General features: G+C 38.9%; 1 long non-coding RNA gene across 1 annotated transcript; it reads right to left on the bottom strand.

The window, feature by feature from the left end:
• Window positions 1-355: 355 nt before the first annotated feature.
• LOC131329393 (uncharacterized) lies at window positions 356-4,417 on the bottom strand. The gene is made up of 2 exons (XR_009200752.1): window positions 3,928-4,417; window positions 356-3,796 (listed from the first exon to the last, which is right to left on the bottom strand). It is a non-coding gene; the product is annotated as an uncharacterized LOC131329393 (long non-coding RNA).
• Between the last annotated feature and the right edge of the window lie 5,804 nt (window positions 4,418-10,221).

Genomic DNA, 10,221 nt, shown 5'->3' with positions numbered 1-10,221 from the left:
CATGAATTTATTTCAAAATATAAAAAATCGCGTCAGTCGTAGGTGAAATGATATGTAATGGACAAATATCATTGTGTAATGGACGAATATCATTTTTTCCTTATATATTAGAAATAGATATCTCGTTTTGGTTATTGTTCTATTGTTTTTGTTATCTTCCGGGTGATTGTGTACAAGTGCAAAATTATATGTGTTGTAGATTTTTAACCACAGTGCAATAAATCCTATGTCCGAGCTTTGAATTGTTTGGTGTCTTTGTGATGGAACCATCGCAAAGTCACCGGATAAACCAAAGCTCGAAAACAGTAGAGTGGAGCAAATCTTGGTGATGTAGAGTTGTTTCCATAGGCATTGATTCCACAAATAATTTTCTAGGATGTTTTCGGTGATTCACTGAGTTGCTATACCAGAGAACTAGAGGTAAAAAAATGCTCACTTTGTTCTACCTAGTCTTTCTCCGTTACTGGTATAGAATATCAATTCACTGAATCTTCTTTTTTCACATATCGGAATCGAAAAACATCACGAACCCTCACAGACAACCAGAGGTCAAAAAAAGGACATAACTAAAAAAGTACTCCGTAACAAACAAGAACCCTTGAACGATAGATCTAGAACCCCACACCGCCACAGTCATCACTGCCATTGTCAACTTCGTCCGATTCTTCATCGTCGTCGTCATCTTCTTCATCTGCTCACGTCGTATTCCCTGCTTTTTCTTTGGTAGATTTGAAACTCTGCTACTACTTACTCTTGTCCATGGCCGATTCGGAGGTGGAGAGAGAGTACAGCAACAGTGAGACCTCGGAAGACATCGAGAGGGGTGAGACGTTGATTGGAACCAACAGATGAATTAGGTCTTGATGATCCATTCGACGATGATGAAGGGGCGATCGCTTCGGTGAGTCACCGTACGGAATCGAAGGAGTAATAAAGTGGGGTATTTGGGAAAGTTCACTTAAAATGGGACTTATGTGGGATAGATTTGACACGGGGTGGGCCTATACAGGTGAAGGGGGACAAACGGGGCCAGCTTGTAAGAGTCCCCTTGATCGCAGGGGCTGCGAGTCCCAACCCACAAGGAACATTTGACATATCAAACGTGAAAGTATTACAAACCTTCATTCTATAAGGATCAACGGTTCAAATCAACGGCGCTCTACGTTACACCGTCAACAATGTGTCTTATCTTACTCCGGCAACACCACTCAAGCTGGCCGACTACTCCCTCAATGGATCTGGCGTGTACCAAATCGACGAATTTCCTGTGAATTTTAGCAATCCGGTGGGCGTCAATGGGACTTTTGTTGTCACCGGGATCCACAGGGGGTGGCTGGAGATTGTGTTCAGGAATGGTTTGGATGTGATGGACTCTTGGCATTTGGATGGATTCGGTTTCTATGCTGTTGGGTAAGTTCCATTCATTTTTAACCTTGGCCTAGCTGGACAATAACTTTTTTTATTTGGAAAAAGCCTTAAAAAGAATATTTCAACAATGTTGACAAACCAGGATCAAATCACGTGCTTGTAAAACCAAATGGGTAGCCTGCTGTCCGTTAGCGAACAACATGTGTATATTGGCCCATCCGGGCTGTTCATGTTTGGCAACGAATAGCTCAGATTTCATCTCAGCAATGAATGAATGGAAGGTTGAGATCTGTTCGGCTGAAATAAAATGTGAGCCATTCATTGCTGAAATGAATGGCTCAGATGGGACCAACACACATGTTGTCCCTCAAGGAGTGGCATCGAAACAATAATGTTTGGATGCACAGTGTAGTCAAAATACCCGATCTTTTTTTATGTGTTTTTCTTTTGTATAGCATGAGAGGAAAATTCTAAAATCAGCCCAATAGACTGACAATAAAAAATGTGTGAATGTGTATTAAATGGTACAAAAAGTATACAGAATCACGTGTTTTCATTGTTTTCTAGTGTACTTATCGTCAGCCCATTGGGCTGACAATAGCAAGATTCAATAAGAAGACATTACCATATGTGGTGGTTGCGCGCTTTAAGAACATAAGAGAAAAGAATTCATATTAATTTTTAAAGAATTTTTCTTAAATTATTCTACTTTCTCATAAAAAAAGTCTTGCAAAGTAAATTCATTTCGCTTTCTATTAGTACTAGAAAAATTCAAGATCCAAATGCAATGTGGTGTTCATGTTGATCTGTATATACTTAATTACTATAGGTTTGGTGATGGGAAATGGGCGCCTAAATTGCGTTACACGTATAATTTTTGTGACCCTGTTGTCGGCTCCATTGTTCAGGTAATATCTTCTCTCTTACCCACACACACACTCTTATTTGGTCATGGTTATGGGTATTTTACCACTAGCTAGGTTAAATTAGTTTATATAAATGTGATCAGGTGTACCCAGGTCGTTGGACTATGGTTTATGTGTATCTTGAGAATCCAGAAATGTGGAACTTGAGATCACAACATTTGGAAAACTGGTATTTAGGCCAAGAGATATACATGTAAGAATATATGATGTTGATCCTGTCCCAACCAAAGAGCAACCACCCCCTCATAACGTACTCTTTTGTGGTCAGTATTAACTACATTTTAGTATGTATTTCCATATTTAGTTAGGCCCCGTCTTGCTGAGAGAAATAAATACTTATTTTTTTGAATTAAATGTGATATATTCTGAGATAATGACCTATTGTGTAAAGTAGAAAATAAGTATATATTAAAAATAAGAACCTTAGCGAAACGGGGCCTAATTCTACATATGGAAATCCACAAAGCTTCTTGTTGTTGAACATTTTTCTTGGTAAATGAGTTACGAACAATAAATAACACCTATTTCTGTATACTATAATGATGTGACGGTGATATTCTTAGTAGTATAAATGCTAAATTTTATACTAGTGTTTACACCCATTTTTGGCCCAAAAACCAGAAAATGAATTTACGGGCTAAAAGGTGGCCTTGAGGGTCGAGGCTCTAACCTTAAAAGACCTTACGACCAATTGCCTACAAATTAGGGCCGGTTCTTAAGAAATGTTGGGCCTTCCATAAAGGCCCAAATCAGTTAAAGGCCCAAAGCTTGAATTAGTCCACTAGGCTTGAGTATTTCGTCCAGGCCTAACCCAAATTCCTAGTAACAAGGCCTGCGAAGTAAGCCCAAATCGGCAGGAGCCTTGGTTTTCTCATCAGGCTTGGGCTCAAAAGGCTTACAATGGACAAAGGCCCATGATTTACCACAAGTTCAGGCCTAATTGATGAAATAGGCCCGCTGCTTTAAGAACATCATTTAAAGCCTTTTATGAGCAAGAAAGGGGCCTTAAGCTGCTCACAAGCAGCTCAAAGGTCTAGAATGTTCTTGCTAGGCAGGTCTGGACAAACTGCTCACAAGCAGCTCAAAGGCCTAGAATGTTCTTGCTGGGCAGGTCTAGATAAGCTGCTTGTGAGCAGCTCAAAGGTCTTTAGCTGCTTACAAGCAGCTCCAAGGCCTAGAATATTCTTGCTAGGCAGATCTAGGTAAGCTGCTCACAAGCAGCTCAAGGTCTGAATTGGTCTAGACGTCGACAATTATTCTCCACACGAAAGAAACATATTGGAACTTCAAGATTCGTCCACTACTGTTTATAATCTTCAGTATGCACTAAGATCATTCACGATTTACCTGAAAGTGAACCAGGATTCTTACCAATTACACACAATAATCGAATAATGATAGCATTCTTGAAGAGTACGTGTATAAATACATACCTCTACTATGACCTTTTCCGCTTCAAGCAAAACCCCTAGCAACCCTTCAGAAACAGACCTCGGAGCCAGCTATGAATCGCAGAGAAAAATGAAAACGAATTCAGTTACGGACATTACTTGAAAAACGACCCTGCATGTACTATCATTGAACAAAGAAACCCTAGAAAAAATATATGTATATATACACATATATGTATAACCTCGATCTTGGTCCATTCGAGGGTCTCCCAGCTACGAGTGCCTTCGAGCTTCTCCAACTCAGTGAGTTGAATGTTAGTCGCCGGACTCGCGAAGAGAGGTGGATCGCCCCGACCAGGGCTGCGGCGTGGCCATGGGGCGACTCGAACTTGGCCAGAGAGAGAGTTTTCACCCGACGTAAAGAGAGAACAGGTGGGGATTGTAAAGAGAGAGAGGTTTTCACCCAACGTTGAAAGAGAGGAAGGAGTCTTTCTTCGTTTGTGGGAATGGGGTAAAGATTAACGAGTCGTGGAGAGCTGCAATCGATTCCAACACCAGGGAATGGGTATGTGTGGTGATAAGTGATTACGATGGCTAACGGGAGGATGAGAACCCGTGGGGACGTATGATGAAGAGGGACGGAGTGAAATCGATTCATCTCCGAGGAGAGAGAGGCGCAGATTCTTAGCAATGGAAGATCGTTAGGGCTTGTTTTGGGGGAAACATAAAAAGAGGACTGATGGCCTGCCTAAATAAAATTTCGAGCTACGGTTTCTAAAGAAAACCGATCCAATGGACCAGGTTAGAAGTACGGCTGCAAACGAACCGAGTCGCTCGTGCAACTCGGCTCGTTAATGGCTCGTTCAAGCTCGGCTCGACAGTTAAACGAATAAGTTTGAGCCGATTTTTTCGGCTCGTTTACATGGAGTACGGCTGCAAACGAACCGAGTCGCTCGCGCAGCTCGGCTCGTTAGTGGCTCGTTCAAGCTCGGCTCGAAAGTTAAACGAACAAGTTTGAGCCGATTTTTTTGGCTCGTTTTGTAAACAAGCCGAGCTCGAGCTAGGATAAGCTCGGCTCGAGTTAGCTCGCGAGCCGGAATATATATACTTAAGTTTAGGATTTTTATTATTATTTCATAATTTTTGTTTCCGTTTTTACTTTCTAGTCAACCAAGGGAGGCGAGAGTACACGCATACCAATACACCTCCGCTCCATAGGAAAATGAAAGATATATACCTTCACAATCAAAATATTTTTGGTTGTATTAGGCCTATGCGAGGATATATATACATTTTTCGTTGGTTCGTTGAGGCTCGTGAACAAGCTCAAGCTCGAGTCAAGCCAAGGCCCTCTCCGCTCGAGCTCGTGTTCGTTAAAAACTTAATAAACAAGCTTGAACATCGTAAAGCTCGGCTCGAGTCGGCTTGGCTCATTTGTTGCCCTAGTTTGCAGTGTTAAATGGGCGGATTTGAGCTTAATTGGGTAAGTTATAAATGGGTTGGGTCTTTAATGGGTCATTGACCCATTTAGACCCAATTACTTAGGAGTCCAATAACTCATACCCAACGCAACCCATTTATTTAAAATCAAACTCAATCCGCCCATTAACTCAATTTAAAATTAAAAATGACTAAAATACTCATATATACTGAAATGACCATATCACCCATGTATATTTAAATAACCAAATTACCCTTGCATACTAAAATTACCATAATACCCCTATATACTAAAATGACCAAATTACCCCTGTACTAAAATTACTGAACCGAATGGAGATTCAGCTGAAATTTTAGAAATTTTTGGACATAGTTGTTCAGAGTTTTGAAGTTTTTTTTACTTGATTTTATTTTCTAAATTGTTGGTGATTATTATGTCCAGATTAACTTCTTTAAATTTTTTGCCAGATTGGGCCAAGCATGTGGGTTATCTCCACCCCCAATCTCTCTAATAACAGTAATGTATTTTTAACGATCAATATTCAATAGTAGCTTGCAAAATTGATTTCAAGGAAAGGAAGTGTAAAAAAAAAAAGTGAGTCATTTCCAATATCTTTTCTTTTCATGTTCTTTCTTTCAAACATGGCATTATAAGCACCATCAACATTAATCTTAAGCGAACCATCATCGATCTGGTGGCACCCGTCGTTCCGGATCTGACGCTTGGGATTGAGAAATGATCAATATGATTCATTATTGCTAAAGGGGGGTTTGGATTGAAAAGTTAAGTAACTTATTCTTTTTGTTTTTATTTGAATTTTTTTTTTTTGCATTTGTTTGTTTTGAGTCAAACTTTTGTGACTTATTGATTTGTCTCGACAAGAGAAATTGAAAAACTAAAAAATTTTGATCGCAACTCATAATTTTTTGAATAAAGACAAAAATAAGTCAATAAATCAACTTAATTTTTTTATTCTTGTCCTTTTGAAAAAAATTATGAATTTTGATCAAAAAATTCATCACCATTGCTATCGAATTGACGCAAAATCCTAAGGAAGACAAGAAGAGACAAAATTCAGCATTAACTTAAAGACCGAGAAACCATAAACCATAACATTGTTGACCGGTGAAAAGCACAGGAATCTTATGTAAAATTGCAAATTTCTTCCAAATCTGAAAATACAAGCACTAACCGCCTCTAAAACAGACTTGAAAGGGTACAGATCTGCATACGAAGGGACTCCAACGACATACGTATATATACACTTCAAGAGAGATCGATCGAATTGCATTAGTTATGGTTTGGATTTAATCCCGATGCAAAAACTTCGCTGCAAATGAACTGACCACTCAAGGCTCGGCTCAGCTCGGTGCTTGTTTAGTAATTGAGTCGAGTTTAAACTCAAATTTTAGGCTCGTACAGTAAATGAGTCGAACTTAACACTCTAAATCCTCGGCTCGTTTTGTATAAGCTCGGCTTGAACCGAACTCAGCTCGTTTACAAACAAACGAAGTTTGAGTTAGAATTTTGGTTCCTTTAGTGTACGAGTTCACTACAAAACTCGGCTCGACTTAGCTTGTACTGTAACTAGAATTTGTAACATGAAACCGTTCAAACCGAGTCACCAGTTTCCGATTTGACCAAGAAAAAGATTCGCTTCATGTAACATGTTTACTTTTGTTTTTTTCATTTCTGTGGTAGTTATATTTTTTTGTTGGGTAATGTTTATGACCCATTGGGCATTTAAGTTGACCCAATTGAAATATAATTAAGACCCAATAATAAATGGATTAGGTTGGGTCTATTTTTTAATAGGTGGATTTGGATTTCTTAATGGGTCTAGGTTCAATTTGCCACCCCTAGACCAGGCCCAGTATGGAGGGGTGTTTGAAAGTCCACTTTTTGACTTTTCATTTTTGGCTTTTTGGATTATATCAGAATGTATTTTGAATATGATAGAGAGTGTTTGGGAGATATGTGCAGAATGTATTTTAAAACTGTACTAGTGTTTGGTAGATAATTGTTGACACCCCAATTTGGAAATCCCGGACACCTTTTTAAGTCCCCAATGATGATAAACAAAGAATGATTTAAACCTTTGGATTGATATAAACCTTTTGGAGCGCTACCTTTTGAAAACCGTACACAAGTGGCCGATAAGCTTCCCAACAATGAAACCATGCCTTGAAAGCTTCAAACAATGCTCTTTTACTCAAAAGGGTGAGAAAACAACTTAGAATGAGTGAGTACGTGTTTTGGCCATCGTGGCACCAACGGTCTTCGGTTTAGTCTGCTTTCAGCCCATTTTTCAAAAATCAAACTTCCTTACTTTTATGGTGGGAGTCCACCATCTTTTAGTACATTCAAAACCCTCTTTATCGATATATAATAAGCCTTAATCTGATTTGAAATGAGGGAGGTACAAGGATTTTGCCTAATTGACTTATTTTTCGACCACCTGAGGGTAAAATTGTCATATCTTTTGATGTACAAAATTATTTTTATCCAAACTTCTTGGGTTAGAAAGTAGACTTAACGAGCTTTCCAACGGTTCAAAGAACACCCAAAACCGAGTTCAGGAGTGTCCGAAGCAGCCTTGCGAAGTTTGTTCTGTTGAGCAGTCAACTGTACCGTACGGCATCAACTGTGCCGTACGGTGGATATATTTGTACCATACGGTAGAGTTTTTTACCGCCTTAACTTAAGTCGGTTGGGATGTGCCATACGGTGGAACCCTAGTGCCGTACGGTGGACTTTATGTACCGTACGGTGGACTAACTTTTGGTCCAAAATGTCAGGAAGGCGGCAAATCAGTTGAAGGCCGAAATTCTTTGTGTGCACGCCAAGTATGCTTGATATCCAAGCCATTTTTTCCCTATAAATACCTCCCCCTATCATTAAACAATACGCACAAATTTGGGAAGAGATAGAGAATACAAATTTTTGAAGAAAAAGAAAGAGAAATAAGACGAAAAATAGTTCAAAAATGCTTTGAAAAATCCATACTTGTTTTCATACATATTACAAATACCAAAAGCAGCATCCTCTTTCAAAAGCCATTTTTCACTTCCCATTTCAAAAAGACAAGCCATTTTTTCACTCCTTTTTACCTTCAAATCATAAAATCATTTAAAAAATAACGCAAACTCAAATTCAAGTCTCACATCTTGCCACTGCAATATATCAAAGCTTGCCTACTCACCCAAGTTCACACCAAAGGCGTACGGGTCCGCATGATGATTTGGTAGAAGTTTTGCATTTGACGTTGGCATTTATGATGGAAACCTCATCAAAGGTGTACAATGAGGCGAGTTGTTCGACGGCTGAAGCAACTTCAACCCCGCGTTGTTAAGCAAGTGGTGAGGCTTAATTTGATTAACGAAACATGCAAAGGATTGTGATGGATGCCTAAAACCCTACCGTCTTACTCCGAGATACTTCTAGGACCTGCCAGAGCCTTAGACAGTGGCCGTGTGATGCCAAAGCGTTTTGGAGCATAGCGAATATGTATAAACTGTAGTCACGCACCTATTTCGAGGATGAAATTATTTTAAGGGGATAGGTTGTAACGACCCTGATTTTTGGTAAATAAAAATTTCGTTAAAAATTTGATTTTTTTTTTAATTACTTGGATTGCTTTTAAAATTTCTTTTTAATTTCTAATAATCCGTCATAATTAGATTTTAGTCCTTAAAATTTATATTTCTTGGCTAGAAGCCCTACTTGGCTAGTAAAGTTAGTTTCCAACCGATTAGTTAGAAGAACCGGACTATCAATTCACCTAGTTACATTTTCCTAACCCTAATTGGACTTTTTTTAACCTTATGAACCCATCTAAACCCTAATTGAACCTTTTGGACCAAAGGATGTAATCATTGCACTTTCTTGACTAGTCAATTCTTGACTTTATTCCTCATCATTACATCTTCTTAGTGTAACTTTTCTCTTTACCCATTGAACGATAGTTGTTAGGGTAATTCTTATCCTTTGGGTAAAAGGTTTTATTTCCAACCACTAGTTAGGCCAACCTAAGTACCAATTTTCTTAGTTACCTTTCCCTAGCATTTAAGAACCATTGGACAAAGATAGTAATCACGATACTACCAAAAGTAACACTTATAACCTACTTTAATCATGACTACTTGGCCATAGACTTACTTTCTAGGAAATGGTTAACCATTGGTCCATAATTGTTAGGGAAATCTTTATCCCTTGGATAATGGAAGTTAGACTTGCCAATGAATACAAAGATTTGACAAGACAAATCATAGCCATCATTTTGCTTCCAAAATTAGTTAACCTAGCCTTGCCATGCATGCAAACCTAGGATTGTAGCCTTAAACCTAACAATCCTAGGGTTACTTTCCTAGATATATACATATATGTACTTATATATATGAATATATGTTTGTACATTGTACTAGGGAGAGAGAAGGAGAGAGAGAGGCCGAGAGAGGAGAGAGGAGAGAGAGGCCGAGAGAGAGAGGAGAGAGAGAGAGAGAAACGTGCATATATGTGCTTTGAGGTTTATACACTTGCACAAGCTACCTCTTTAGCCCTATTTTAGCCTTAGTCCAATTGACTTGACAACTCACTCTAGTCTTTTTCAAGCATAGAATCCTAGCCTTAGTCATCCTAGATTTGCTTCAAAACTAGCCTTTAATCATCCTAGAAATTGACTACAACCTAGACCTGTGAATGACTAAACATGAAAGACTACTCTTTAGCCTAATCAAACCCTACCCTAGACTTGTAAGACCTAGGCTATAATCACCTAGATTCACCTAGAAAGCCTAAGATCCTAGTTAGTTTATAGCCTTAAGCCTAAAAGGATTGGACAAGACAAGTCATGGAAGGCTTTCAAGCATGATTTGACATGACCATGGAGCAAATCCATGGGAGAGAGAGAGAGAGAGAGATATGGCCGGCCAAGAGGAGAGAGGAAGAGCCAAGAATTTTGCTATAAATAGGACCCCTCACTTGCAATTTCAACACACACCTTCATCCTCCAACTTCTCTCTCTAGAATTCTTACATTTGTTCTTTGTTCTTCCTTGTTCTTGAGTGTTCTTGGACTTCTTCCTAAGTTCTTCAAG

Source organism: Rhododendron vialii, chromosome 6a (assembly GCF_030253575.1).
Source record: "Rhododendron vialii isolate Sample 1 chromosome 6a, ASM3025357v1".
In the NCBI taxonomy this organism is placed as follows: domain Eukaryota; kingdom Viridiplantae; phylum Streptophyta; class Magnoliopsida; order Ericales; family Ericaceae; genus Rhododendron; species Rhododendron vialii.
The sequence above is the reverse complement of the archived record's forward strand: the minus strand, read 5'-3'. Positions and strand labels throughout refer to the sequence as shown.